Genomic DNA, 16702 nt, shown 5'->3' with positions numbered 1-16702 from the left:
AACATCATAATCTAGAACACACAGGGAACGGCAATATTGCAAAAACAGGGCAGTGCTCGTAAGTCATTGCCACACAGAGACCAGAGGCAGGGCAAAGAGCGCAAACAGTGTAGTGCGACAGCACACATAACGCTGTTCTGAAAACTGTACAATACAGAATAACAGCATGCAACATCCGGGCCCTGCTGCTCCAGGGCGTTCAAGTACTGATGAGAAATGCAGAGGCAGGGTGAACCGTACGTAATTGAGACACCACGGTGTGGACACGCCCGCTGATACCTCAAGTTAAACTAGGGCAAATGGCCGCATAACCAGCTAGAATGATGTGATGTCTCGCTTTAAATACCCGTGTTTCCGACAGCTCGTCCTCAGTACCTGGTCATTCCGTCTCCATCACCGACCCCGAAGAAGTGACAGTCTCGCTAGTTACAGGTTAACTCCACTGGCGAACCGTGATGTGCTGCTCTCTGACTGTTTGAAGACTTCAGTTATGAAACTGCAGCATGGTGGCTGTAGTTAGACTTCATCACAGCCACAACGAAGGAAGCCCATCCACTATATGGTCGTCAGTCCGCACATCCTAGGCTGAAATCAAGGGAGCTTCTTGACAACAACTGAGGCTCTCATCGAGAATCCACATTCGGCAAGGATCTCGCGATGGCGGGAGAAATGTCGGTATTTGGGAGAATGGATGGCTCCAAAGGAAGAACTTCCCCCTGGACATTCGGAGAAGCGGTCAATATGGAGGTCTCTCACACAACGAGATGCAAGACCAGTCTGCGGACTAAGGGTTTCTTAGTGGACTCAGTTCTTTGCCAGTGTGGCGTTGAGCAGACTAACGCCGTTTCCTTCAGTGTTCCTCATTGCCAACCACCTGACCCATGCAAGACCTTATGAGAGCTACACCGAATGCAATTCAAGTGTCCAATTTTTGGTCTTCTTTTGTGTAAAATTATGTCAACACTTATATATTTCTATACTTTTGACACGATAAATAAATCACAGCTGTGGCTAATACACTACTGGCCATTAAAATTGCTACACCACGAAGATGACGTGCTACAGACGCGAAATTTAACCGACAGGAAGAAGATGCTGTCATACGCAAATGATTAGATTTTCAGAGCATTCACGCAAGGTTGACGCCGGTGGCGACACCTACAACGTGCTGACATGATTAAAGTTTCCAACCGATTTCTCATACACAAACAGCAGTTTACCGGCGTTGCCTGGTGAAACGTTGTTCTGATGCCTCGTTTAAGGAGGAGAAATGCTTACCATCACGTTTACGACTTTGATGAAGGTCGGATTGTAGACTATCGCGATTGCGGTTTATCGTATCGCGACATTGCTGCTTGCGTTGGTGGAGATCCAATGACTGTTAGCAGAATATGGAATCGGTGGGTTCAGGAGGGTAATACGGAACGCCGTGCTGGATCCTAACGGCCTCGTATCACTAGCAGTCGAGATGACAGGCATCTTATCCGCATGGCTGTAACGGATCGTGCAGCCACGTCTCGATCCCTGGGTCAACAGATCGGGACGTTTGCAAGACAACAACCATCTGCACGAGCAGTTCGACAACGTTTGCAGCAGCATGGACTATCAGCTCGGAGACCATGGCTGTGGTTACCCTCGACGCTGCATCACAGACAGGAGCACCTGCGATGGCGTACTCAACGACGAACCTGGGTGCACGAATGGCAAAACGTCATTTTTTCGGATGAATCCAGGTTCTGTTTACAGCATCATGGTGGTCGCATCCATGTTTGTCGACATCGCGGTGAACGCACACTGGAAGCGTGTATTCGTCATCGCCATACTGGCTATCACCAGGCGTGATGGTATGGGGTGCCATTGGTTACACGTCTCGGTCACCTCTTGTTCGCATGGACGGCACTTTGAACAGTGGACGTTACATTTCAGATGTGTTACGACTCGTGGCTCCACCCTTCATTCGATCCCTGCGAAACCGTACATTTCAGCAGGATAATGCACGACCGCATGTTGCAGACCCTGTACGGGCCTGTCTGGATACAGAAAATGTTCAACTGCTGCCCTGGTCAGCACGTTCTCCAGATCAGATCTCTCAGGAATTGAAAACGTCTGGTCAATGGTGGCCGAGCAACTGGCTCGTCACAATACGCCAGTCACTACTCTTGACGAACTGTGGTATCGTGTTGAAGCTGCATGGGCAGCTGTACCTGTAGAGCCCATCCAATATCTGTTCGACTCAATGCCCAGTTGTATCAAGGCCGTTATTACGGCGAGAGGTGGTTGTTCTGGGTACTGATTTCTCAGGATCTATGCAACCAAATTGCGTGAAAATGTAATCACGTATCAGTTCTAGTATAATATATTTGTCCAATGAATACCCATTTATCATCTGCATTCCTTCTTGGTGTAGCAGTTTTAATGACCAGTAGTGTAGAAGCTGCGGACCTATTTGGCCTTCCTCTGGTGAAGGACCGAATCGACTGACTTGCTGTGTGGGCACCTGAGTGCCTCCTCCCAGGCTATACATATACCGCTTTCCTGGCTGTACGCTGTGTGTGCTGAGTGAGCCCCGGGCTTCCGGCTTCACAGCTGGCACCCGGAAGATGCTATGAGTACAGGTCTGGGCATACATCCATCTTCGAGAGTGCTGAGATTGGCCCCCAAAACCGCACCCCGCCCCGTCCCGCTGTGAGTCAGTGTGCCTGAGCTGCCACACGCTACTTGAGCTGCGGTGAGCTGTGTCTAGAATCCCTCGTCGACGCTTGAGTAAGCAGCCTTTTCCTTTACGCCAGACAAGGCTGTATTCGTTGTAGGAATCACGTTTGCACCACCGACATCGTCGAGCATAAGACTAACTTACCGGTCCTCGGAGCTCGGCCTCCGACACTTGCAATGTCAGCGCCTCACCTGTCTAACCTCGAGGGGTGACAGCTACACCTTTATTTTCATTATTATTTGTTTTTATCTCGCAGTAAAGGTATTTTTTAGTTCCATGTGGCTTTTTCATTCGCTGGTCCCTTGAATCGAGCCTCACACATATTCTGAGATGTGCAGGTGGTGCAAAACGTTTTTGATCTGTTTTGTATCACTATGGGCTTTCGTGGTCCTTTTCAGTGCACTGCATTCTGAACGGCGTCACATTATCAAACGTAGCCGACGTTTCGGTTACTGTTGGGAAGCTTAGATGACGGATAAATTCGTTTGTAAGGCACAGTTCATAATCTAATTCTTCGTTATCTCCTCTAATTTAAAAATGCCGTATCCATAAACAGAGGTGACTATATCAGCTTATCAGCCACAGATTGGTAAAATCCATGCTCCCGACAAAAGTGCACCTGTCTTGCATGTAGAATATCATCGATCATTATGTGAATAAAACTAATAAAAGCAGTTATACGTTTAACACTTGCCTGTGGCTCACTCGAAGTTTTGGACTGGTAAGAGGAGATCGAGTAGCCAGCCTAAAGTATTCAATATACTTTACAAGTAAATATTGTTTTGTAACTTAGTCATGCAGCTGTCATCATTACCCCTGACTAACTAACTTCTCGTATTTACACAGTTGTCATCGAACAAGCATTGTCACGGCGGGGGGGGGGGGGGGGGGGGGAGGGGGGTGTCAAATGAGACATATGGAACACTTTGACGACAAGGATAAACATTTGAATTGGGCCTATACTAAGAAATGCGCTGGTAAAGGAACGAACAGCAAAGGGCAAACGTATGCTATAAAACACTACATAACTGATTACGGTTGCAGTAGTTACAATGAAGTGGAGGAAGTATCTGACGATAGGATAAAATGGTTCACATGGCTCTAAGCACTATGGGACTTAACAGCTGAGGTCATCAGTCCCCTAGACTTAGAACTACTTCAACCTAACTAACCTGAGGACATCACACACATCCATGCCCGAGGCAGGATTCGAACCTGCGACGGCAGCGGTCGCGCGGATCCAGACTGTAGCGCCTAGAACCGCTCGGTCACAACGGCCGGCGACAATAGGATAAGAGGGGAGGGTAAATGCAATGTGCCCTGCGAGTTGATCGCTGAAGAAGATGAGGGAATTTATCTGTATAAGTATGTCTGTGTCTTGACTGTCGTTGTCACTATGGTCTGAACATCGGAATAAATAACAGTGCTGAGAGGAAAATATATTTGGCATAATAAATAAGTTATCTGCTGACAATTATCACAATGTTAGGCTACAGTCATTCAGACCCTCTATTGTCTCAAACATGGGTCATTTATAAATGGCTAGTATGTAGCACAGCTTAGCTTAGCCAACGTTTCTTACAGATGGAGCCCAAAATGCAAAAAGGCAAAAAAGATGAGCCGGTCTGTGCACCTCAGGGACTTTCAGCATGGAAGTGGAGAAACATGTCGGCAAATGTGGCGTTAGTCCTACCGTAGGATACATCTTCAGTCGTTCACATGGACACGTTGAAACGTCTTTATTGTCCATGGATGATGTAGCGGTTCAGCTGAACCAGTTGAACAATTTTTTTCTTGCAGAAAGACGTATCATAAATTCGCCTGTAAATCTCCAACGGAGACCGTCTTCCCAGAGATGCTGCTTCACATTCCGCGGCATTAAAAAAGTTTGCTGTAGTCGCTTTCTGCGAATTGATTTGTGGTCGAGACTTCGCACACTGTATTACAACTTGCTTCGCATCGGTACTAGTAACATTTTATACATAATACCCGCCGAGACATTACTTACCAGTCAACGCTCACACACTCAGCAAAAGTAGCATCAATCCGCCAAAACGCTGTGCTAGATGATCGAAAAAGCAGCTGACTTTGTAAAGCAGAATTTAGCGATAACATTGCTAACTTGACAAGTAACAACCTGGCGTTACCTGAATCCGCTGGTCAGAAAACACGAGCAGCGATTTACAAAACGGAGATAGGGGCTGCACAGGCCAGACCAGAAAGACAGGTTCGCCTCTTTGTCCGTCAGGGAAAGGTAACCCAAGGTTAGCATGGCAACCACATTGGCCTTACTCTCCTGCAAATTCTACAGGCCGGCGTGCCAATTCTGGACTCATCTCCTCCGAGGCCTACCATCTAAAACTTTAAAATACCAAAATAATCTCACAAAAAAGATAATTATTGTAAAAACCTTGAGACGGATTCATCTAGGATAGAAGCCTTCAACGCCGTCGTGTCCTGAGCTCACAAAACTAATACGGTATCTGTAGCAGGATTGTAATATGCAGTACTGACAACTGCAGAGGAACTGAGGGAATACATGAGATTTGGACCAGAAAATACAGTACCATACCTTTCGTTCGTTTTTAAGCTTTTTCTACTTTGATTATGTCTTTATATGAGATTTGGTTATAGAGATTTTCGACGCTCTTGCCCGTTCTGGACAAGAGAATTAAATTCTTTCGTACTTTTACCCACCTTCGTCATCATGTGTCTACTTTTTTTTTTGTACATATCGCCGTCTTTTCTTAGAGCCGGTTACTCTTGCACTGTTGACTGGAGTGCTGTTGCTATCTGATTGCTCTCACAAACGCTGCTGATGCGAGCACTGGACTGGAAACTTAACCTGTTGAAGTTCTTCACTTAACTTGCCAACGTGTTCCTTACAGCTTTAAAGCATCTCAGAAAAGACTCGAGATAATATTTAAAAACAGAAAAAAAATACCGCAGTCAAAGAGTTTACCTAGATACAAAACACTTCATTGACTTTCTCTTTTGGAGAAACTAGTATTAGCTACTTCAATAAAGCGAGACATAAATATTCGACTTGCTATTTCTCCGGATGAGTAGCTACTCATTACAATTATATAAGTTGGCAAAGTGTTTGAACTACGTTAAAATGCCTTCGTGAAAAATTTATCTTTAATGAGACCACATAGTGTGATACTTGGCGCAGCGAAGTACATATTTATAAAAGGTAATGAGTTTAAAACGATGGTACAGATTTCACAGCAAATTCTTACATGGTTTCTTTTTTTTTTCATTTCCGTTGCTATCATCCTCCGCGCCAAATTCGTCACATCTGTCCTCGAATACGATGTCGTAGTATAACCCCACAGACAAGGGCTTTTGTCAACAAGCTGGACGAAAGGTATCATCTTCGGACAGTCCTCTTGTGTGAATGACATGCTGAGTATGCGCAGCACAGAAGGAAATGCACAGGTCAAGACTTCTTTCCAGCTTGAAAGCACACATGCGAGTGAATGCTTCGGCTTCTATCGGCAGCAACAAGAGGCAGCTCCTCATAGCTTCGAGTGCGGCTTGTCGCGATCAAACGCCAAGATGTATCATGTATTTACTCGGAGCAGGAAAGAGGTACGCCTTTCCTTCTAGCGTTAAAAACAATTTGGACGGGTTCGCTACATTTCTTACGCAGAAATATTTGCCTTAAAATGCACCAAACGTAAACTGGCCAGCGACATTTTTCACTGCAAACTTTTCAAAATAAGCGCCGTGCTGCACTTTACTTTGAAGAATCGCAATAACCAAGGGAAATAACGAAAAGAAAACCAGTTCGCTGTTAAACTGTGATGTGTGGCTGTAGGATGCGGGAAAATAATTTTTTTATCGAATACTTTCCACAAAATCGAATGATAGAGAATGGGTAGCGGAGAAAAAATGGTTCAAATGGCTCTGAGCACTATGGGACTTAACATCTGAGGTCATCAGTCCCCTAGAACTTAGAACTACTTAAACTTAAATAACCTAAGGACATCACACACATCCATGCCCGAGGCAGGATTCGAACCTGCGACCGTAGCAGCAGCGCGGTTCCAGACTGAAGCGCCTAGAACCGCTCGGCCACCAACGCCGGCTGCGAAAGAGCGTTCAGTAGTGTTCTGACAGCTCTGCGGTGAATGCCATAGCTAATACGAGCATTAAATGTGATCGTAGCAAGTTGTTTCGTGAATTTCGATTCTATTTGTTGCGAGTTGTCATTGCTGATAGTGGTGGTAAGTGATAAATTCTGTATAAGCAATCTGGAGACATATTTTGCAGAATATACGTTTTCTTCAGCGCGTATCGCAACTGTCGTTTGGAATCGTCAATTCAATCCCCGTCCGGGCCTCGAAATGAGCTAACCGCTGTCTTTCGTGGATTAGACTATAATTTGAAGAACATTCTGGAAAATTCGAGCAAATGATGTAGCCACCCAGATCGCCTGACATGAATCCCTTCTAACATTAATAGGATGTAATCGAGGGGTCAGTTCGTGCACAAAATCCTGCACCGGCAAAACTTTCGCAATTATGGACTACTATAGAGGCAGCATGCTCAGTTTTCCACATCCCGCTAGGTGAATACCGGGCTGGTCCCCATGTTACGCCTCAGTTACACGGCTCGCAGACATCTAAACACATTCGCACTATTCCATGGATTACACTCGACGCAGACAGTTGGGGAACACAACTTCCGTCCCGGGGGGTACGGGGTGGTGGCAAGAAGGGCATCCGGCCACCCTTTAAACATTAACATGCCAAGTCCGATTAACGATGGCTGACCCTGCGTAACTGCGGGACAAGGGTGAAGCGATAGTGTAGAGATAGTATGCTCAATATTTCTGCAGGGCCGCGCGGGGTAGTCGCGTGGTCTCGGGCGCTTTGCCACGGCTCGTGCGGATGCCCCCGTCGGAAGTCCAAGTCCTCCATCGGGCATGGGTGTGGTGTGTCGTCCTTAGCGTAAATTGGTTTAAATTAGATTAAGTAGTGTGTAAGCCTAGGGACTGAAGACCTCAGCAGTTTGGTCCCATAGGAACTTACCACAAATTTCCATAAATTTTCAAATTTCTGCAGGGGACATCCAACGACTTGACTACATGTCATGTCCACTTGCTGCACTATGCCGGGCAAAAGGAGGTCAAATGCGGTATTAGGAGGTCTCTCATGACTTTTGTCACTTCAGTGCATTGTTCTCGATAATGAAAATGCGTAAAACAGTGATTGACTGTATTAGTGACGGTAGGCTGAGGAAATACCCAACAGGTTTGCCGAGACATCTGCAGGAGAATAATTTCATCGACTGTTAACTTTTAAATAATTTTTATTTGAAAAAAATATCTGCAACAACACATGCAAACGAATTTCTCGAGTTTAAATATTAATTGCAGACGTACACCACCAACAGTTGGGTAAAACATCTAAAGCTCTTTATTATTTCGAGCTATTAATAAAAATGATTTAGCGGTAAGAATTACTTCGTAAACTTATGACACATTCGCTGACATCAAATAATTTCATGCAATATGGCAAAATGAAACCTGTCGACACTGTATCTTTAAGCTCTCGTTTTAAATATTCTCCGTCAATAGCTGAGTTGGCATTGGTTTAACATTAACAAATAAAACTTTCAAAACAATAGTAATGTCGCAGCTGAATAACAGCCTCCAGTGGCCTTTTATAAAAACGTAAAAGATGACCCTTGTAATTACTTTGGTCGTAGTAATAGGTTCTCCGAAAGTATCGTCTAGCAATGATGGTCGGTGAGACACTTTCCGGTCTGGTTTTATATAAGAGTAACTGTGCGAGTACGTGTCGTTAAGGGGGAACTCCTGGAGGCCAGGCGGGCTGGCCAGAGCGGAACCAAACAGCTGAGGTAACTGCTCCCGCCCGTGCATCTGCCCACGTCTGGGCACCCGCTGTACCCTTAGCGCCTCAAAGTGTTCTAATGACCATCCCAGTGCTGCCGACCGCTGACATTTACCTCTAACGGTCAATGAGAGCTGTCCTGCGCCAGAGTCGATGGTCTAAATTCGGTCGTAAACAGAGATGTCGTAACTGCCGTATTTTCACACCGGAGCGGACCTGATATGGATCTTACCACGCTCGCTGCTTATAACGTTTTATAACGCCAGCTAGGCGCTGCCGTAAGCGTCTACGTCGTCCATACCTAGTGTCAAACGTAGCCACACCACAAAGCCAGGAGCGACCTTGGCGATCGAAGCTAGTGGACACACACACACACACACACACACACACACACACACACACACACACACACACACACACCGCTTTCCACGCAACTTCGGAAATCAATTTTCACCGTAGCGTTTACACGTTACGCCGAACAGACGTTGTCAGCCCGATAAAATTTAGGTTTGTACTCGAATGAAGTCTGTATAGAAACTGTTGCGACATTGTCAGCACAGTGAAGTGAGGTTATTACTACCTAGTTTTTTAATGTTTTTTGTAGCAAAATGCTGCAGCGTAGCGACGCACTCGATACCCACACTTGGATCTACGTCTATACTGCGTAGACGATTGTGAAGTGCATAATAGAGAGAACCCGTTGGGCGCGGTTCACACTGAGACGATGCGACGTGTGATACGATACGCGATACAATGCAGAAGCGACCCACATCGGCGGAGCGCACCGAAACATAACGGAAGCGATTTCACTGGTTCACTCTGGGACGACGGCAGTACGGCACCGATACGTACACTATGTGATCAAAAGTATTCGGGAACCCCCAAAATGCGTTTTTCATATTAGGTGCATTGTGCTGCCACCTACTGCCAGGTACTCCATATCAGCGACCTCAGTAGTCAGTAGGTATCGTGAGAGAGCAGAATGGGGCGCTCTGCAGAACTCACAGACTGCGAACATGGTCAGATGATTGGGTGTCACTTGTGTCATACGTCTGTACGCGAGATTTCCACACTCCTATACATCCCTAGGTCCACTGTTTCCGATGTGATAGTGAAGTGGAAACATTAAGGGACAAGTACAGCACACAAGCGTACAGGTCGACCTCGTCTGTTGACTGACAGAGACCACCGACAGTTGAATGGGGTCGTAATGTGTAATAGGCAGACAACTATTCAGATCATCACACAGGAATTCTAAACTGCATCGGGATCCATTGCAAGTACTATGACAGAACGGCGGGAGTTGAGAAAACTTGTATTTCATCGTCGAGCGGCTGTTCATAAGCCACACATCACTCCGGTAAATGCGAAACGACGCCTCGGTTGGTGTAAGGAGCGTAAACATTGGACGATTGAACAGTGGAAAAACGTCGTGTGGAGTGACGAATCACGGTACACAATGTGGCGATCCGATGGCTGGGTGTAGGTATGACGAATGCCTGGTGAACGTCATCTGCCAGCATGTGTAGTGCCAACATTAAAATTCGGAGGCATTGGTGTCATGGTATGGTTGTGTTTCTCATGGAGGGGGCTTGCACCAATTGTTGTTTTGCGTGGCACTATCACAGCACAGGCCTACATTGATGTTTTAAGCACCTTCTTGCTTCCCACTGTTGAAGAGCATTTCGCGGATGCCGACTGCATCTTTCAACACGATCGAGCACCTATTCATAATGCATGGCCTATGGCGGAGTGGCTACTCGAAATTAACATTCCTGTGACAGTCTGGCCTGCACAGAGTCCTAACCTGAATCCTATAGAACACCTTTAGGGTGTTTTGGAACGCCGACTTCGTGCCAGGCCTCACCGACCGACATCAATACCTCTCATCAGTACAGAAGAATGGGCTGCCATTCCCCAAGAAATCTTCCAGCAGCCTGCGGGAGTGGAAGCTGTCTTCAAGGCTAAGGGTGGGCCAACACCTTATTGAATTCCAGCATTACTGATGGAAGGCGCCACGAACTTGTAAGTCATTTTCAGCAAGGTGTCCGGAAACTTTTGATCGCATAGTATATCTGTGTCATCTCGCCCTACGGTTGCTGTTGGTCAGTACGTGATGTCTACCCGGTCTTGGTTTAGCTTTGGTTTTTCCTTCGGATTTCCAATTCACGATCCCATCACTAACAGTCAGCTTGGCCATCTTTAGTAGGGTTGAAATGTCCCTGATAGATTTATTATTCAGGTGACGGCCTGTGAGTAGCCAACGTTAGAAGTCACTGAGCTATTTTCCTGTTAATTGATTCTCTATTGACAACAGTTCTTCCCGTTTCCTTTCATACTAACGCGACCACCTCTCGTGACGTCTGGTGGTCTTACACTCTAGTTACGATACGCATAGTATTCCAGGTTGTTGCGAAGTTCCAGCAATAGTTTCCGTACATTCTACAATTCTTATCGTTTGCTTTATCCTCAATATGTTGGCCTTATAGGTATTTTTTTCTTCATTTTGGCGAAGCCTGTTTCATTAGTTACATTTTCACTCTCCGAGATCCGTAGGGAGTCCATAAGCATCCCTCTCTTACTCCAATGAAGGAAGGCAGGAAGATTAGGGTTTGACGTCCCGTCTACGACGAGGTCTTTAGAGGCTGGACGCAAGCTCGGGATGTGCACCTACATGGAACCACCTTTTTTGTGTTTTTCAGGACCAACCCGATATTAGAATTTCGTGACTGGTTCTAGCTCAAAACCACAGTCAAGTTTCGGTTATGTATTTTTGCTGAGAGAGTATAAAACTCACGTTAAGAACTCATTTATCAGTCGGAGGTGTTCTGTTCATTGGTTTTTTATGTGAATTAAGCGGTTACATTTATTTTGGAAACGTTTTTAAAATTTAATATTTGTAATGGAATGAAATTTTCACTCTACAGCGGAGTGTGCGCTGATGTGAAACTTCCTGGCAGATTAAAACTGTGTGCCGGACCGAGACTCGAACTCGGGACCTTTCCCTTACGCGGGCAAGTGCTCTGCCAGGAAGTTTCATATCAGCGTACACTCCGCTGTAGAGTGAAAATTTCATTCTAGAAACATCCCTCAGGCTGTGGATAAGCCATGTCTCCGCAATATCCTTTCTTCTAGGAGTGCTAGTTCTGCAAGGTTCGCAGTAGAGCTTCTGTGAAGTTTGGGAGGTAGGAGACGAGGTACTGGCGGAATTAAAGCTGTGAGGACGCGGCGCGAGTCGTGCTTGGGTAGCTTGCCCGCGAAAGGCAAAGGTCACGAGTTCGAGTCTCGGTCCGGCACACAGTTTTAATCTACTATTTGTAATGCTTACAAAGATGAAAATTCCGAGCCGGCCGGAGTGGACGAGCGGTTCTAGGCGCTACAGTCTGGAACCGCGCGACCGCTACGGTCGCAGGTTCGAATCCTGCCTCGGGCATGGATGTGTGTGATGTCCTTAGGTTAGTTAGGTTTAAGTAGTTCTAAGTTCTAGGGAACTGATGACTTCAGATGTTAAGTCCCATAGTGCTCAGAGCCATTTGGACCATTTGAAAACTCCGAATTTATGATAATTACGGCTGTCAGCGCCCGTACAAAGTAAAAATTTTTACACAGCCCAATCGAGCCATTGTCACGAATGATGATGACGACGACGACGACGACGACGACGACGACGATGATGATGATGACAATACAAATACCCAATCCCTGGGCAGACAAGTCCCCAACCCGGCCGGAAATCGAACGCGGGACCCCGTGATCCAGAGGTAGCAACACTATCCACTAGACCACAAGCTGCGGACACTCCGAAGTGTGGACATGAAACTTTTCTTCTCGTCCGTATCGTAATCTTTAAATTTTCATCACTAAGAACGAAGTGCACATGGATGGAAACTTAGCCTTAACTTGTCTAATCAGCAGTACACCAGTTGAATCAGTCCTGAGAAAAGGTTGGCCAAAGTCCTGCAGAAGAAACAGTTTCAGATTTCGACTGAAATTAATTCGAAAAACTACAGTACGCTTCAGTCAGGACTACTGGTGACTGGAATCCAGCATTTGTTTTTATCAACCCCAGATTATACTGTGTAAGTGAAGCTTTTAATATGAGTAATTGTAAAGTTTGTTGCACTTCCTAACAATAAAATCATGAATTTTATTTAGTTTTATAACACGTAGTGTTTTAGTGTTGATTAGTTTTGTTGGGCAAATATTTTACACGATGAGCAGAGCAAATTTTTCTCTATAATGAGACAGATTTACCACAGTTTTAAAAGTATGACGTCTTATAGAAGCAAATTATAGCCGCACGGAAGTAATCCACGGTCATTTCTGATGGCAGATTAATGCAGGAGATGACATCTTTCGATATCAAAAAGAGAAAAATATGACGACGGTCCTTTAATCCAGGATTTCGTTGTGTGGGTCTAGTGCAGAGAGAGTGGTTATGGCGTGTAGTCCTAATTCCCATTTGCCATTGTCATTAACAGCATAACATCCAAGGTAAAGAACCGAGTGCACCGCTCCCTATTTCTGGACTACTCGCAGTTTTTTTTGTTCCTATTCCAGCCTGCAATATCAACTCCTACACATTATAATCAGGTTGAAAGAGTGGGGTGCCCTAACTCAGTTTACTTTCTGTAAGTGTGTGTGTGTGTGTGTGTGTGTGTGTGTTTTGATTTTATCCATTCTCGTTGGATTTTTAATTTACCTGCCCTAAAAATGAAGGACTGGATAAGGTTTATTGTTCTCATGTTTGATTTAAGGATGCCGTGGCTACCACAGCTAAGGTGTCAGAATGCAAGACCCGTCAAGGCACTAAACATCTTGAAGCGCCTTCGTCACAGGGCTTGGGGAGCAGACAAGGCGCGTCTGTTCCACTTTCATAAAGCCTTTGTACTATCCCAGTTGCACTGTAGATCCCCTCTTTCCAGATCAGCATGGTCTACATACTTAAAACACTCTCCATGCTATCCCCTACGAGAGGCGCTTATGGGACACTAATGGTGCCAGCCCTATACCTAGCATCTGCGCTGAGGTTGGAAACCATCATTTGCCATCCGGGTGCAGCTCGCCAAGATGCATCAGGCTTCCCTGCTGTTCCAGATCCATCGGCATACCATACCGTTGCTCGACTTCCCATGGAAGCAATTTTCCGTGAACAAGGTGATCATTTAGAATCCGTACAAAGCACGAACTGTCGGCATTTGGTGTGACACAAATAACAATACAACCCAAGATAGGAGCCACCTGCAGCCTCAGTTACAGAAAAGGTCTACAGAATATTTAGGGACTGTATTCCTGCGTACGTTTTTATTTTGATTTTAACTAATTTTTAAATTGCACCACAACTATGTCGCTGTATTGACAGACGGGTGTAAGCAAGGGGACTGTCTCGGTTATTCAGTTTTCCCGTGATCGTGTCGTCAGGATTCGTTTACCAAAAGCTTCTCACTAGCTTTGGAATAGGCGACGACGCATGGCCTTCTGCTCAGGGGGGGGGGGGGGGGGGGGGGCGGCACTGCACTGTGTATTGTTCATGGCGTACAAATTTCAGTACGTAAATTCTAAGTGAATATACTGTATTTAAATGTAGAAAAGAAGATAGATTGTAATTTAACAGCTAATCTGTACCCTACTTTAGCAGGCGAATTCGGTGAGACTATTTAGATTTTGTGAAATGTGTGATTTGCTCCTTAAACCATTAAGGAGAAGATTCAGATATGTCGGTGACGTGTTCATCGTGGTATTTTTAATTTTTTTGTGATTCATCAGAGAGCCTCATTTCTCTGGCCTAGTTTTTTAAGCCTTCATGCTCTTCTTTGGGTCGGATTTTAATAGAGCGTTTTAAAACTGACCGAGCTCTCAATTTTCTTTTGCTTCATTGCGTGTGTGATGAATATGTGAATGCGAGTAGAAATTGGAAAATGTTCAAATGGCTCGAAGCACTATGGGACTTAACATCTGAGGTCATCAATCCCCTAGACTTAGAATTACTTAAACCTAACTAACCTAAGGACGTCACACACATCCATGCCCGAGGCAGGATTCGAACCTGCGTCCGTAGCAGCCGCGTGATTCCGGATTGAAGCGCCTAGAACCGCTCGACCACAGCGGCCGGCTTGGAAAGTGTGATTGTAATTTTAGTGCTTTCGTGGTTTATATATTTTTGGTTTTCACTGTTTTAACTACAAATTGTTTTAGACTGTCAAGTGTCCTAAATATAGACAAAAGCGCGCAGGAAACGTACTTCCCGCACTTCCTTATCACGTGCTTCTGAGATTGAGATGTCTGGCGTGACGAAAGACAAAGCTGAATGCAGGAGATACCGCTAACGAGCAACACAGCTTGACGTAACAGGAATGCTTGCGCGTTCTTCCCGCAACTTACCATCGAGATGACTGAAGGCGACTGGGATTTTTGATAGGTAAATTCGTCATAACAGTTCGCCTTCCACGACAGCGTAATATTTATTCTGACGAGTGAGGGGAGTTAACCGCGTCCGTATTCATGTCACGAATTAGGGTTGGTAAGCAACATGACAGACTTAATCAATTGCCCACAGCGTGTTTCACATGATAGTATACTAACAAAGAAAGAATATCGATAAACCTGTTTGAAGACGGGTTCGCACTTCTTTTTCAGAAATAAATTGCTTGTTTTTCTGAGTTCAGTGCTTTGTCTGGCGTGGGTCTGTAAGGAGCAGTTCCAGTTCTTGTTACGAAACAGTTGGTTGCTTCATGCGCTCCTCAATTACAACTGTTCTGTTAGATTGTCGTAACGCCAGTAGCAACACTTAACGACTACTACTTTTTTTAATGTCTGTTACAAATGTGACGTCTCTTACTTGCTCATAAAGTATTTCTTTCATGTTGTTGTGGGAGCCAGCGGTAACTACAGAGTAGTACAGAGTGCTCGTAGACTGCCGCCGATTTGCTTAACAGATCATGACGAATTCAGCAAAGAAGGACGCCAGTTGCTATTATTTCATAAAGCTTTACTTATTTTTATTAATCTAGTCAAGTTAAACATTGAGACAAGTTGTGGAACAGTGCTGAAATTTGCCATTTCGGAGTTGTATAGTACTATTACTTCAGTTCAGTTCATAAGAGGGCAGGTATTCGTTTTAATTTTGCGAAAAAGTGGTCAGTTCGGAGATGTATAGTACTATTATCTCAGTTCAGTGCATAATAGGGCATGTATTCGTTTTTATTTGCGGAATACCATGGTTAAAACTAATTGATGAGCAGCATAAATTACTCTTTATTATTATTATTGATATTTTCTTGGAGATGTGGTCCGTCTATGCAACTAAATAAAAAACGTAGGTTCAAGTGGCTCTGAGCACTATGGGACTCAACTGCTGAGGTCATTAGTCCCCTAGAACTTAGAACTAGTTAAACCTAACTAACCTAAGGACATCACAAACATCCATGCCCGAGGCAGGATTCGAACCTGCGACCGTAGCGGTCTTGCGGTTCCAGACTGCAGCGCCTTTAACCGCACGGCCACTTCGGCCGGCAAAAAAAAAAAAAAAAATTATGAATTACTGTGCTGATAAACCTCTAACGTTATTTGATTTTCAAACAGCTGAGCAGAACTGAATGTACTCAGACCTTTCTCTCTTTACTTATTCTGATCAACACTAAACTGACACACAATATTTTTAGCGCAACGCAGTATGACTTTCAACAATCCCTACAAAAGAATGGCCCTGACTAACAATAACCTGTACCTTCCATGAATCACTTACCTCATAAAAATCTTCGTTACTCGAACTACTGCAATACAGCGAGCGCCAATACTGCCAGCTAAATAAAAGATTCTAACTACTGAAGGCACTAACTACTGATAGGTATAGTTAGCAAATGAAAGATTTTGATAGAGAACAAACAATGTATTTACCTTAATAATGTTCAAAAGTCATTATATATTAGTTCATGATATCCAATATTACAAATTTACCCTTTCTGATGGACACACGTCCAGATCGTCTGCTCTCAAAATTCTGCCATATCTCCCCCCCCCCCCCCCAATCCACCACTGTTTGGTCATGATTTGCGTTGTAAGAATAGCCTTGTCGTGTCCAGTTATTGTTTCTGTCGTCACGGAATTGTGACTGATGTGACCTGTA

The 16702-nt window shown here is 44.9% G+C and overlaps 1 protein-coding gene across 2 annotated transcripts in view; it reads left to right on the top strand.

Moving 5' to 3' along the window:
• LOC124802407 (ATP-binding cassette sub-family G member 1-like) overlaps positions 1–16702 on the top strand; it is a 794031-nt gene that overhangs the window by 484001 nt on the left and 293328 nt on the right. The gene's annotated exons all lie outside the window — the stretch shown is intronic.

Source organism: Schistocerca piceifrons, chromosome 6, assembly GCF_021461385.2.
Source record: "Schistocerca piceifrons isolate TAMUIC-IGC-003096 chromosome 6, iqSchPice1.1, whole genome shotgun sequence".
Lineage (NCBI taxonomy): Eukaryota > Metazoa > Arthropoda > Insecta > Orthoptera > Acrididae > Schistocerca > Schistocerca piceifrons.
The sequence above is the reverse complement of the archived record's forward strand: the minus strand, read 5'-3'. Positions and strand labels throughout refer to the sequence as shown.